Source organism: Felis catus, chromosome A2, assembly GCF_018350175.1.
Source record: "Felis catus isolate Fca126 chromosome A2, F.catus_Fca126_mat1.0, whole genome shotgun sequence".
NCBI lineage: Eukaryota > Metazoa > Chordata > Mammalia > Carnivora > Felidae > Felis > Felis catus.
In genome coordinates this window covers 76,401,832-76,416,780 of record NC_058369.1, presented here as the reverse complement: position 1 = coordinate 76,416,780, position 14,949 = coordinate 76,401,832, and the positions used below count along the sequence as shown (strand labels likewise).

Sequence of the window (14,949 nt, the reverse complement as noted above, 5' to 3'; positions counted from 1 at the left end):
GACATTCAAGAATAAGTTATGCAGCTCTTGCTATATGCCAGATGTTGTTGCAAGACTGAACGTACACAGTCCTTGTCCTGAAACTCTAGAACTCTAAAAGAAGGGGATAGAAAATTAACATGTGTTCTACGGTTCTTAGGGGGCAAGCACATAGGGGTAAGTGCTCCATGGAGGAGATGGAGAGGGAAAATGAGATGCAGGCTCTCCAGACAGGAGGCATTGCAATAACATGAAAGATTACAGCAACCCGAACTAAGGTAGAAATGGTGAGTTAGTGATAAGGGGAATGATAAGAGAATTGTTAGAAGTCATCAAGACTTGATGACTGACTGCCACTCTACCAAATAAGTGGGAAAAATAAAAGCTTCCTGGCCTGAGTAACTGAGGAAATGACCTAACCATTTCCAGACAAAGAACCCAGAAGAGAGAAGTAGGTTGGAAGAAAATATTATGAGTTCTGTTCTGGTCCTGTTGGGAAGAAGGCATCTGAGTTGAGAGTAAGTGTGGCCCTCAGAGCAGGGGCGGGTCAAGAGGGCTCCATTGGAGTGATGTCAGCAAGATGGTGACGCAGGCGGCTCCAAGCTCCCATCCTTCCGCAGGAATAAACAACCAGAAGCTGTCAGAACCAACTTTATCAGAACTCTGGAAAACACCAAAGGTTTACAGCCAGGTGTGTGCTGAATCAACAAAAAGCCAACTTAAAAATGATATCGTTTTTGTGACATTTTAATGTACCCTACACTTCCCCAGCATGGTGACAGTCTTGATGATCACAGCCTATTCCTGGTGTGTAACCCTTGTCTCTGGCTCCAGAGAGAATAGAACAGATACCATTTGCAAATTACTGTGTGTTTTTCTGTTCTAACCTATCTAGAGGCTACCTGAAGGATAACACAAGGCACTCATCTCTATTTCACCAAACCTCAAGACAACTCAGGGAAGAAAGGTGTTGCGCAGCATTGATTAAAAACACTGTATGGTGGGCACCTGGGTGGCTTAGTTGGTTAAGCGTCCAATTCTGTTCAGGTCGTGATCTCACAGTTCATGAGTTCGAGATCCACACTGGGCTTTCTGCAATCAATACAGCGTCCATTTTGGATCCTCTGTCCCCTCTCTCTCTCTGCCCCTTCCCTGCTTATACTCTCTGTCTCTCTCTCTCTCAAAAATAAATACACATTAAAAGAATAACATTGCATGGTGATCAAAAACCCCACTGCTGTCTGAGGCCAAAGATTATGTTTGAGACATACAATGGAGCACCTAAAGCCAGGGAGGAAAAGCTGGGGAGGGGGATTTTCTTGGGGAAATTGGGGCATTCAAAATCAGTAATGCATACTGGGGATACATATTCGGAAAATATTTGAGAGAACCTGTGTTTTCACTACTGGCTGATAGGTAGGCTCAGTACAGGCAGGAAGTTAAGGCTGAGACAGAATTGTAAAAGGCCTGGCTAAGTGTTTGAAATGCTGCAGCACAGAGTCAATCTACAAAGACTTGGAGAAGTGGTTTGTTGTTGTTTTTCAACTCCTGACTTTCAAGGAAGTCTTAGTTAAAACATGGCTTAACACAAACCAAGTCTTCACCAATCAAGAGCAAACCCTGGGGAAAAGGGAATATCTGATTTCCAGAGTTACCACACTGTAATAATTGAATGTCCAATTTTCAATAACAGCAACAAAAAAATCAGAGAATAGAAAATATGGTCCATTCACAGGAAAAAAAAGTTGACAGAAACCATCCCTGAGGAAGCCCAGACATTGGACTTACTGGATAAAGACTTTAAATCACTGTCTTAATATGCTCAAAGAGTTAAAGGAAACAATGGGACAAAAACTAAAGGAAATCAGGAAATCAGAAAAATAATGTATGAACAAAATGAGAATATGAATAAAGAGAAACTAACAATAAACCAACTAGGAATCCCAGAGCTGAAAAATGCAATAACTGAATTGAAATATTCACTAGAGGGGTTCAAGACAAATTTGAGCAGGCAGAAGAAAAATATCAGTGAACTAGAAGATAGGACAGTAAGAAGTTTCCTGTCTTAGGAGTTGAAATAAGAAAGAAAAAGAACAAAAGTGGACAGAGTCTATGGGATCTTTGGGACACTATCATTTAGGCCAACATATGCATTATGGGAATTCCTGAAGGAGAAGGAAGAATATTTGAAGAAATAATGGCTGAAAACTTCCCAAATATAATGAAATTCCTTAATCTACACATCCAAGAAGCTCAAAGAATCACAAGCAGAATAAACTCAAAGAGAGCCACACTGAGGCACATTATAGTCAAATTGTCAAAAGCCAAAACCAAAGAATCTTAAGATTACTAAGAAAGAAATGACTTACTATGTACATGGAATCCTCAATAACAGCTTGTTTCTCATAAGAAGCCACGGAGACCAGAAGGCAGTGGGATAACACATTCAAAGTATTGAGAGGAAAACAAAAACAAAAACAAAAACAAAAAACCTGTCAACCAAGATTTCTATATTTGGCAAAAGTATCCTTCAGGAGTAAAAGTGGAATTAAGACATTCCCAAGTTAACAAAAACTAAAGGAGTTTGTTACTAATAGATCTGTCTACAAGCAATGCTAAAGGGAGTACTTTAAACTAAAATGAGGGGCATCTGGGTACCTTGATCAGTTAAGTGCCCTACTTTGGCTCAGGTCATGATCTCACAGTTCCTGAATTTGAGCCCCATATTGGGTTCTCTGCTGTCAGCACGGAAATTGCTTTGGATCCTCTGTCTCCCTCTCTCTCTCTCTGCCCCTCCCTTGCTTGTGCTCTCTCTCTCTCTCTCAAACATAAACATTAAAAAAATAAACTGAAATGAGAGGACCCTAGACAATAACTCAAAGCCATGTGAAGAAATAAAGGACATTGGTAACAACAACTACATAAGTAAATGTGAAAGCCAGTAAAATTGCACTTTTGGTTTCTAACTCCCCCTTGTTCTCCTAGAATATATAAAAGACAATGATAAAATAATGACGATAAACATATGTTTATGGGCACACTGTATACAAACATGTACAATCTGTGATGATAATTATATAAAAGAATAGGAGTAGAGAATACTGTTGAAACTAAATTGACATTATTCAAACAGGGTTGTTATAAGTTTAAGTATGCTAATTGTAATTCTCAAGGTAACCACTAAGAAAATTATTTTAAATTACAGAACAAAAAGGAATAAAAATGGTGCACTACACACAAAAAAATCAAATACAAAATAAGCCAGTAGTGGAGGGAAAATAACACATAGGACATACAGAAAACATACAGAATGGCAGAAATAAGTCCTTTTGAATTGGTAATTATTTTAAAATGTATGTGGAGTAAATTGTCCAATATAAAGGCAGAACTTGGTGGAATGGATCAAAACATGGATTCATCTATATGCTGTCTATAAGACTCACTTAAGACCCAAAGACACAAAGAGCTTGAAAGTGAAAGGATGGAAATATATATATTTAATACAAATAGTAACTAAAAGAGAGCTAGGGTAGCTTATCAGAAAAATATATCTGCTGTCAAAAAAGTGTACAAGAGACATAAGACATTATATATTGAGAAAGATTCATCAACAAGGTATAACAATTAGAAGCATACACATTCATAACAACAGAGGCCCAAAATATATGAAGCATCCTTTGACAGAACTGAAGGGAGAAATGGACAGTTCCACAATAATAGTTGGAGACTTCAGTGTCCATATTTCAATAATGGATAGAACAAGACAAAAGATCAATAAGAAAAGGGAGGACTTGAATAATGCTATAGTCCAATTAGACCTAAAAAATATGTATTCCACCAATCAGCAGTAGAATATACATTCTTCTCAAGTACACCAGGCATATGCTCTAAGATAAACCATATGTTAGACCACCAAAAAGTCTTAATAGATTTTTAAAATATTAGAATCATATGAAGTATCTTTTCTGACTATAACGGAATGATACTAGAAATCGATAACAGAAGGAAAACTAGAAAGCTCATGAATATGTGGAAACCAACACACTTTTAGAGCCAATGGTTAGAGAAGAAATCACCAGAGAAATTAGAAAATGCTTTGAGATGAATGAAAATGAAATCACAATATCAAAACGTGTGGGATGCAGCAGAAGCAGTGTCAAGAGGGAATTTTTGAGCAATAAAGTATTAGATTAACAATCTCAAATTAACTAAATTTGCACTGTCAGGAACTAGAAAAAGAAGAAACAGATCGAGCCCAAATTTAGCAGAAGGAAAGAAATAATAAAGATTAGAGTGGAGGCAAATGATATGGAGAATATAAAATCAATATCAAAAATCAACAAAAGCAAAAGATTGTCCTTTGAAAAGATCAAAAACCTTGACAAAAGAAAGGTCCTGCCAGCATGGTAGTGGAGAAGGTAAAACAGGACATGCCCCTGCAGCAGGGTGGCGGGGGGTGGGGGGGTGAGGGGGTGATGGGTCTGTGACTACAAGTGAAACCTTCTGTGCTGGGACTGTTGAGCTGCAGGATGTTTGCTGTGGGCTTCGGGACCTTGCTCTTTGGGTACTGGAACATGATGACGTGGAACCCAGTGTAGGCACCTGAAGATTGAGGACTTCAAGACCCTCATGGCACTGATGCCACTGTTTCAGACAGAGAAGGAACAGAGGGTCCTACAAGATGCTTTGGGAGAACTTGGAGGAAGAGACCTCCTGGAAAGACGTGCCTGCCTGGAAGGTGGGTAAGTCTGTGTTCTACACAATGTGCTGGGTAACCCCTGTGATGGGCAAGCTCTAAGGGCTACCCATGAAGGAGGAGATTTCTCAGCTGTCTATGGCTTCATATGGTATCCATAGGGGCTTGCACCGCTTGGAACACTGGACCCCTGCATCCTCCCCACTGGGAAAGAATAAGTGTTCAGGAGACCTGGAAAAAAAAAAAAGAGGATGAAAATTACTAAAATCAGAAGTGAAAGAAGGGACGTTCTACTGCTGAATTTACAAAAATATAAAGGATTATAAGAATTCTACGAACAATTGTATACCATTAAATTGGATAAATAAGGTGAAATGCACATTCCTGGGAAGACACAAAATGCCAAAACTGACTCAAGAAGAAATAGAAAATCTGAATAGACCTATAACAAGGAAGGAGAACGAATCAGTAATGAAAACCTTGCCAAAAAAGAAAAACCCAGAACCAGATGGCTTCAGATAGAATTCTCCATTCATTGAGAATTCTATCAAACAATTAAATAAGAATTAACTCCAATTCTCAAGCTCCACAAAAGAATTGAAAAGGAGGCAAAGCTTAACTCATTCTGTGGGGTCAGCGTTACCCTGAATACAAGAGCCAGACAAAGAGGGAAAAAGAAGACTACATAACAATAAGCCTTATGAATATATCAACTCTAAAATCCTCGGTAAAATACTAGCACACCGAATTCAACAGCATATTAGAAGGATTATATACCACAATCAAGTGAGATTTATTTTAGGACTATGAGAGTAGTTCAACATATGAATATCAAGGAATGTAACACACCACACTAATAGAATGAAGGAGAAAACAGATATTATCTCAACTGAAACAGAAAAAGCATTCAACAAAATCCAACACCTCTTCATGATAAAAACACTCAATAAATTAGGAATATAAAGAACTTCCCCAACATGATAAAGGCCATACGTGAAAAACCCACAGCTGACATTATACTACAATAGTGAAAGACCAAAAGCTTTTCTTCTAAGATCAAGATCCTGACTTTACCCACTTCTATTTAGCATAGTATTGGAAGGTCTAGCCAGAGCAATTAGGCAAGAAGAAAGAAATAAAAGCATCCAAATTGGAATATTATTAGCAGGTAGCATGATCTCGTATCTAATAAACTCTGAAGAATCACACACATACAAAAAATTGTTGGAGCTAATTCTGTAAAAGTTCAGGATACAAATCAACACACAAAAATCATTCATGTTTCTGTATACTAACAATGAAAAAAATCCCAAAAGGAAATTAAGTAAGCAATTCAATTTACCATAGCATAAAAAAAAATAATAAAATACTTAGGGATAAATTTAGTCAGTGTACAAGCACAAGACTTTTACACTGAAAGATATAAAACAATGCTGGAAGAAACTAAGGAAGATGTAAATAAATAGACACTCTGTGTTCATGGCTTGGAAAACTTAGTATTGTGAAGATTACAGTGCTACGCAAAGTGGTCTACAGATTCAATGAAAGCCCTAAAAAATCCCTTTGGTGTTTTTTACAAAGGTGGAAAAACCCATCCTAAAATTCATATGAAATTTCAAAGCACTCAGAATAGCCAACACAATCTTGAAAAACAACAAAGTTGGAGCACTCCCACCTCCTGATTTCAAAAGTTATTACAAAGAGACAGTAGTCAAAACAATGTGGTAGTGGCATAAGGATAGACAAATGGAATAGAATTGAGAACCCATGAATAAAACTTTACTTTATGGTTAGTTGATGTTCAACAAAGGATGATGCCAAGATCATTCAGTGAAATGAGAACAGTCTCTTCAATAAATAGTACTGGAAAGACTAGACATCTACATTTAAAATAATAAAGTTGGGGGGCACCCCAGTGGCTTAGTCCATTGAGCATTCGACTTCGGCTCGGGTCATTATCTTGTGGTTCGTGAGTTCGAGCCCTACATTGGGCTCACTGCTGTCAGCGCAGAGCCTGCTTCAGATCCTCTGTCCCCCCCCCCCTCTGCCCCAACCCCACTTGTGCTCTCTCTCTCAAAAATAAACAGTAAAAAAATTTAAATAATGAAGTTGGACCATTACCTTACACTATATAAAAAAATTAATTCAAAATTGATCAAAGATCTACTTTTAAGAGCTGAAACTATAAAACTCTTAGAAAAAAAACATAGGGGTGAATCTGTTGAACCTTGGATTAGGCAGTGATTTTTTAAATATGCCAAAGACACTGGCAACAAAAGAAAAAATAAAATGGTCTTAATCAAAAATAAAAATTTTGTTCATCAAAGGAAACTATGAAGAGAGTGACAAGACAACCCACAGAATGGAAGGAAATATTTGCAAATTCTACGTCTGATAGGGGTTTAATATCAGAAATGGAAAAGGCTTGAACAGACATTTCTCCAAAGAAGATCAACAACTGGCCAACAAGCACATGAAAAGATTCCCAACACAATTAGTCCTTAGAGAAATGGACTATAACAAGTGTTGGTAAGGATGTGGAGAAATGGGGACCCTTACACATGATGGTGGGAATATAAAATGGGGCAGCTACTATGGACGACAGTGTGGTAGTTCCTCAAAATGTTAAACATAGAATTATATGTGACCCAGCAACTCCACTTCTAGATATATATCCAAGAAAATTGAAATCAGGGATACAAACATATACTTGTAACACCAATATTCATAGCAGCATTATATACAATAGCCAAAGGGTGGAAACAACCCAAGGGTCCATCAACAGAAGGATGGATAAACAAAAATGGTATATACCTACAATGGAATATTATTTATTCCTCTCTCTGTCTCTCTGTCTCTCTCTCCTTCTGCCCCTCCCCCCTCGCATGTGTGCACATTCACGCTGTCTCACTCTCTCAAAAATAAAAGAATAATTTTTTTAAAAAAAATTTAAGAAAGGAGGGGCGCCTGGGTGGCTCAGTCGGTTAAGCGTCTGACTTCGGCTCAGGTCATGATCTCACGCTCTGTGAGCTCAAGCCCCACGTCGGGCTCTGTGCTGACAGCTCAGAGCCTGGAGCCTGTTTCAGATTCTGTGTCTCCCTCTCTCTCTGACCCTCCCCCATTCATGCTATGTCTCTCTCTGTCTCAAAAACAAATAAACGTTAAAAAAAAATTAAGAAAAAAAAGAAAAAAAAGAAAAAAAATTTAAGAAAGGAAATAGGTTGTGATAGTGGCAAACAATGCAGACATACCTAAAACCACTGATTTGTATACTTGAAAATAGTTAAAATTGTAAATTTTATGTTCTATATATTTTACCACAATAAAAATATCTTAAAAGTAAAATAAAGAATAGTTCCTCAGGAGAGCACAAACATCCCTCCCAACAGAGTTCTCCAAACCCCCTCCTCAAACGATACAAAATGAAGCTTGCCTCACAACACATTAAAAAAAAATGCGTGTAATCCCAACATCAAAATCCTTAAATAGTAAGCCTTTACTAAAGTTTCTTGAAGAGATACCAAATAAAGGAATTTTTTTTTTTCAAACAAAATATAACACCACCACCACCACCACCACCACCAAGAAATTCCTAAAACTCCTTGTTGGACACCTCTGTCCCAGAATCCCTCTGGGCCCTGCAACTCCTTCCCCAGTCATCACCTCCTGCTCTTGACTTTCCTGCATGTTCCATAAAGAGCTGCACGCTCAGGCCTGTTGTCTTTCGCAGCTCCCTCCAAATTCTATTCCCCACCTCTGGCTTAACCAGCAATTCTGAATCCTTGAAAGCATCAGGTAGAAAGCTGCAGTTACTCACAGTTAATGTTTTTAATTAACCCTGTCCACAAAATTTGTTCATTCACTTATTGGGTTGAAAACCCATGCTGATTGTTTACTTGCTGAATCAGGCAGCATTCTCGGCAAAGAAAAGAGACAATCTCCCAAGTGTGATTGTACCACGTGTCAGGGATTTGTGTGCAAAATGGAAACACACAACTGCTCTAAAGTTAGTTTTCTGTGTATCTCATCAAGTATATTCTTTCTTTCTTAGAACTTTGAGAAGATAATGCATGTAAGATCGCACTGACATACGAGCATGTGGCACAGCTTCCTGGGAGGAATAAAAAGGAAGATACTCTCTGGAAGAAAACTCAACATTACCTCAAGTTAAAAACTCACCTCAAAGTGAAAAACGTATGGGTGTGCATGGTAACAATAAAACAGGTAACCTTCAAACAAATCTTAATGTTTATTTTTATCCTATCTTTCTGAGAGGATTTAAGGTGGCTTGTGTAAATGCCGCCCGGATCCAGCAACATAATTGGGGAGGAACGTGGAATGTGGGGAAGAAGAGTGTAGGATGGATCCAGTGAAGCCAGGAGTGGAGTTGTAGACGAAATGCATACGAGGCCCTAATGTGTATTTAGAGGTTGGCCAAAAATTTGACTCTAAGCCTTTCAGCAATGAACTCTGAACAGGTGTCGCGTCAGTTTACATAATTTGCCATCTAACTACAGGACGGTGAGGTCATGCGCCTTGTTTCCTGTTGCTAAGACAAGGCAAGTCTCTTCAGGGATGCAGTCGATAAAAGCCAGAGTTTTCCCTGGTTTTGGCATTTCCTCCTCTCAGGATGTAATCTGATGATGGTTACTACGGTGATGCGCTTAAGCTTTTAGCCAGAGTTAGGTGTAAATCCCAGCCTGCTGGCTCTGAACCCTTTTCATTCCACTCAAGAGAACATACTGGAAAGCAAGTGAGCAGAAATGATGTTCTTGTGAGATTAACTTTTCATCCTGATTTTTAAACTATAATGTTAACAAAGATACAAACTTTGATCATTTAGCATTCTTTTTATTGTGATAAGAACACTGAACACTGAGCTCTATCCTCATAACAAAATTTTAAGGGTACAGTGCTTTATTGTTGGCTTGTAGGTACAATGTTAAATAGCAGATCTCTAGAGCTTATTCATCTTACTTCGCTGAAACTTTAGGTCAGTTGATTAATACTCCCCATTTCCCCCTCTCCTGGGCCCCTGGTAACCACCGTTCCCATCTTTGATTTTATGAATAGGACTACTCACGTGGAATAACGTAGTTCTTATTTTCTGTGTCCGCCTTATTTCACTCAATGTACTCCTTTCAAGGTCCATCCACATTTTCACATTTTGCGGAATTTCCATATTTTTTAAAGGCTAAATGATATTTTATTGTACGTGTACAGCACATTGTCTTTATCCATTTATCTGTCAATAGACATTTCGGTTGTTCACACGTTAGCTTTTGTAATTAGTGCTGCACTGAACGTGGGAAAGGTATTATCAAGATCCCGTTTTTAATTATTTTGGATACACACCCAGAAGTGGGATTCTTGAATAATATGGTGGTTCTATATTTTTTGGTAGTTCTATTTTTTAATTTTTGAGGAACCTCCGTACAGTTTTCCAAAGCAACTGGGCCAGTTTGCATTCCCACCAAGAGTGCCAGCAAGGTCTCCAGTTTGTCCACATCCTAACAAAGACACACATATATACCATCCCAGCAGGTGTAAGATGGCATCTCACTGTGGATTTGATTTGCATTTCCTTGGTGAGAAGTGACAACGACATTTCTTCATATACCCGTTGGCCATTTGCATGTCTTCTTTGGAGAAAAGTCTGTTCAAGTCCTTAGCCCATTTTATTTATTTCTTAAAAAAAATTTTATTGCTTATTTATTTTTGAGAGAGAGAGACAGAACATGAGCTGGGGAAGGGCAGAGAAAGAGAGAGACAAAGAATCCGAAGCAGGCTCAGGCTCTGAGCTGTCAGCACAGAGCCTAGCGTGAGGCTTGATCTCATGAACTGTGAGACCATGACCTGAGCCAAAGTTGGAAGCTTAACTGACTGGGCCACCCAGGTGCCCCCTTAGCCCAGTTTTTTAAAGGAGTTATTAGGTTTTCTTTGTTACTGAGTTTTATGAGTTCTTTATAGATTTTGGAATCAGATGTATGGCAAATATTTTCTCCCATTCTACAGCCTGACTTTACATTCTGTTGATTGTTTTCTTTATTGTGTGGCAACTTTGATTTAGTCCCACTTGTTTATTTTTGTTTTTGTTACCTGTGCCTTTAGTGCTGTATCTGTGAAGTCACTGCCAAGACGAGTGTCATGAAGCTTTGCCCGTTTTTGTTTGTTTGTTTGTTTGTTTGTTTTCTGGGAGCTTTACCTGTTTGTGTCTTATGTTTAAGCCTTATTTAAAAAAAGTTTAAGAGAGAGAGCACAAGCAGGGTAGGGGCAGATAGGGAGGAGGGAGAGAGAATCCCAGGCAGGCTCCGTGCTGTCAGCACAGAGCCCAATGTGGGGCTCGAACTCATGAACTGTGAAAGCATGACCTGAGACAAAATCAAGAGTCGGGAGCTTAACTGACTGAGCCACCCAGGCACCCCTAAGCCTTTGTTTTAGAGCAGGCTGGACCCGGCAGGGAGTGGCCTGCAGGTACTCACACTGCTGACTCAGCCTCCTGTCTACACAGTCCAGACATGAGGATGGGGACCTGGCCTGCCTGGATTCTGGGAGTCACATGGCAGTGTGCAGTTTGCTCCCCCACAACCTAGTGTTGGGTACCCATGCCCTGTAGGCCTGTGTGGCCACGGCCACCCCGACCAACTGGCCATCTGCCTGGGGCAATCGGTTCCCTCTGCCGTACCTCCTGCTGCAGAGGCTGGACAGATTGTTAGGGCCAAATCCCATGTAGCCCTGCTGCTTTTACCAGATGCCCCTCTCCAGACCTGGACTTTCTTATCTGCTCTCTCTGCACTGGGAAGAAGGGGAAGCTATGGTGTCTGCCATCTCTATACTCCTCTGTGGTAGATCCGTCCAAGCTCCAATGCTGACAAGACCTAGGCTAGTCCTCTGGGATCCCTCTCAGGAAAGTTGGGGCACTGGACACCCAAACCAATTCCTTCCTCCCCTTGGGAGAAGCCAAGAGTTAGGGGGTTTCTTCCTGATCATATGCTGCTGTGCCGGATGCAGGGACTCTGGGCAGAGGGTGTCCCAAATCTCTCTACTGGCTTTGGGGATTCTGGCTTCACGGTCACCTCGAGTGCAGGAACTTTCCACTTAGTTCCTGGTTTGCTTGCAAAGGAAATTTGTTCATGGACTGTTGTTGAGTTGGTGAATTTGCAGAGGGAAGGATGGTCCAGGGCTTCCTACTCTGCCATCTTGCTGACATCACCTCTTGATTTTTTAGTATTAGTAACACCTTGCTCACCTCAAAACTCTAGTGTTCCAACATTATGTTTGAGAAGCACGTGTGAATTAACAGTAAGGGTATTTCTCAATTTTTCTTCAGAACGCATTAAAAAAAAAAAACTAGGGTAAATCAATTACTGGCTTTTTTTTTTATTGTGCAGAAAAATAAGTAGAGTAAAAATCTTCACCTTACTTCCTTCATATTCTCCACTCCTTCAGATCAAATACTATTAGCTGTCAAGTGGCACATTGGACCACTCTGGAACCGTCCAGAACTTCAAAAGCATTAAAACAACAAAATTAACAACATATTTCACCAGCAGATGGCATGTTTCCCTCAGTTGTCTATATATGTGTTCTTCTCTATATGAAGATTTTTATAAGCAAGACATAGATAGGGAAAGGGTATTTCTTTAGGATTATAGAATCCCTTTTGAGCTAAGTGGTCAGAAATCCACTAATCAACGCCCAAAGAGATATACTCAATTAAACCTTAATTTGTGTTGGTGCTGGTCTTGAGATTGAAGTTAGTGGGTGGTAACACCGTGAAGCAGGCACATGGGAGCTGGGGTTGGCAGGACCTGCAAATATCTTCTTGCCCCTGAGGAAGAAAGGTTAGAAGAGGCTAGAAAGTTGTCAGCGCCCCAGCTCAGTGGGCCGATCTTGAATCTCAGCTGGACAGAAAGCACCTGTCTCAGAAATCTCAGCCACTGAGGCTGAAGCAATTGAGGACAGAATCGGATTATGAATTCCACTCTACAAAACAACCCCTTTCTTTTAGGACTGGCTCTCTTATGCACCTTGACCCTGAAGCCACAGGTTTTTTTTTTTTTTTAATTTTTTTTTCAACGTTTATTTATTTTTGGGACAGAGAGAGACAGAGCATGAACAGGGGAGGGGCAGAGAGAGAGGGAGACACAGAATCGGAAACAGGCTCCAGGCTCTGAGCCATCAGCCCAGAGCCTGATACGGGGCTCGAACTCACAGACCGCGAGATCGTGACCTGGCTGAAGTCGGACGCTTAACCGACTGCACCACCCAGGCACCCCCAGCCACAGGTTTTTTGATCGCCCCACTTCGTCCCTATAGCCACCTTTTAAGACAGGAGACCTGAAGCATTCTTGGTTGGAGCCGAATACATTCCAGAATTCTCTGATTGGATCCCATTCTCTGTAAATAGATGCCCTCAGGAACATGGACGGGTTTCCTAAAATATACTATGCCCCATTCTATGGCCCTCTTCCCGGACTCTGTTGGTGCCCTTTTTGCTCACTGGGGTGGATGCCCCTGGTACTGATTCTTGCCTGAACTGTGTTTGAACTTGCTCATCCCTTGGAAACTACTTTGGATGACCTCCAAGGTCAGTTTTTTTAATGCTTTTAATAAAGGGAGAAAGTTAACTAAGCAATTGTTCATGTGATCTTCAGCGGTCGAAATATTTCAATGACATAATAAATATTTGAAATTCTTACAAGACTAAAAATGTTAATGAACTTTTAAAAAATGCATCAGTTTGGTTCAACAACAGCATTTGAGATATCCCTTGATACCATGATGGAATTTTATTCATAATACCATTTTTTGCTGAATCCAAGTTCTTTGCACTTCATCATGTGATTCATGTTGTTACAATGTTGTGACGCTTGGAATCGGCCCTCTGGGTATGAGTCTTCCCTGTTAGCTAAATTTCATTGCTAATGAAGTATGCTCGTTTTCCCTTTCAAAGTACATCACTAATGCGATCCACGCTCACCATTATAAAGTGGTTCTCATCTAGATATTCCAGCTACATATTTTAGGATTATCCAGTTAGAAAATGGATCTCATACAAATATTGAGCTAGATACAGTGATGCTTATATTTTGGTGCTCACACTGTGTACCTGTAAAGGCAAAATTACACATCATGGACTTTATTACTGCCATGAATTGCCTTGTTAACTACCTCCTAACTTCCATTCTTTACATTCTAGTACAAAGAAACCTCTCTTAGGTAGAAGGGTGAATACCGTAAGACTGTAGCTGTGATCGGCACATTTTCCCTTCAATAAATTTGAAGTAAAACAAAAAAGACGTGAAGACATTGAAGTTTTGGGGTTTTACAGATTCAAATTGTTTATAGATGGCAATTTCCAAAGTTGACTGGAACATTTGTTGCTTGACACCAACCATGGGGACTGTTACTGACCAGGTATCCAGACACCATGGTCTGAAATGCATTGCTAACATTGTGCCAAGACCAGGCTTTCATGGACTGGTTGCCATCCATGACTGAGTGAGACAGGACACGAGGGCAGAGCTGCTCCCGGGGGATGAGGGACTGGATGTCTTGCTTGTCTCAACGCTCCCCAATAGCCTTGCCAAATTCTCCTTAAGACATCGAGGAAGTCTGGAGTGCATCCACTCAACCTCCCTTCCCTCCCGTTGTCTGTTCTGCCAGCCCTGTTCATCTCCCCTCGCGTCTCTCTCAGTAGGTGTTTCCTCGAATGGAATCCTTCCATGCTTAACTCCATTTTGTACCTGCTTCTCCGAGGACCCAGATCAACATACATGTCATCGACGAAGCCGTTTTCATGTTTACATGTCTACATGGCTTACAACCATACGACGTTCCATTTTGTTCTCGCTCCCTTTTTCTCTCTCTCATGATATTTTTGTAGCATCTTCTGAAAGTAACATGTACTAAAAGTAACAAAATACGCAAAAGCACTTACGCTTTGCACTCTTGTGCTCATTGTTTTTTTCTCGTCCTGAAAATTCAATCCGAGTGGAAAATTATTTGTGTCACAAAAATCTGGCGTGCCTTAGGAACCACATTTAAGCATCCCTGCTCACAAGTAACTGGCAAAATAAACTCTGGTACCTCTAAACTATGTGGTTGTAGAAAATGAAAATACAGTTTTATTTCTTTATATGGAAAGGCAGTCATGTTACATTATTCTATCATACACTCAAACAGAGAGAGTCTGGAAGGGTTGGCATCAAAATGCTGATTTTAACATTTGGAGTACTTTTCTCTCTGTCTTTTCTCTACTTATCTCTGTT

The 14,949-nt window shown here is 40.0% G+C and overlaps 1 protein-coding gene across 14 annotated transcripts in view; it reads left to right on the top strand.

Moving 5' to 3' along the window:
* NME8 (NME/NM23 family member 8) overlaps positions 1-14,949 on the top strand; it is a 99,324-nt gene that overhangs the window by 46,329 nt on the left and 38,046 nt on the right. For 10 of the 14 annotated variants that reach the window (XM_045052213.1, XM_023250219.2, XM_045052205.1 and 7 more), the window contains one exon: positions 8,727-8,899. The gene's annotated coding sequence lies outside the window, so the exon portion shown is untranslated. Of the gene's footprint in view, positions 1-7,002; positions 7,205-8,726; positions 8,916-14,375; positions 14,614-14,949 lie in introns of those variants that run through there. The other 4 variants (XM_045052210.1, XM_045052208.1, XM_045052207.1 and 1 more) reach the window with 4 other exon arrangements.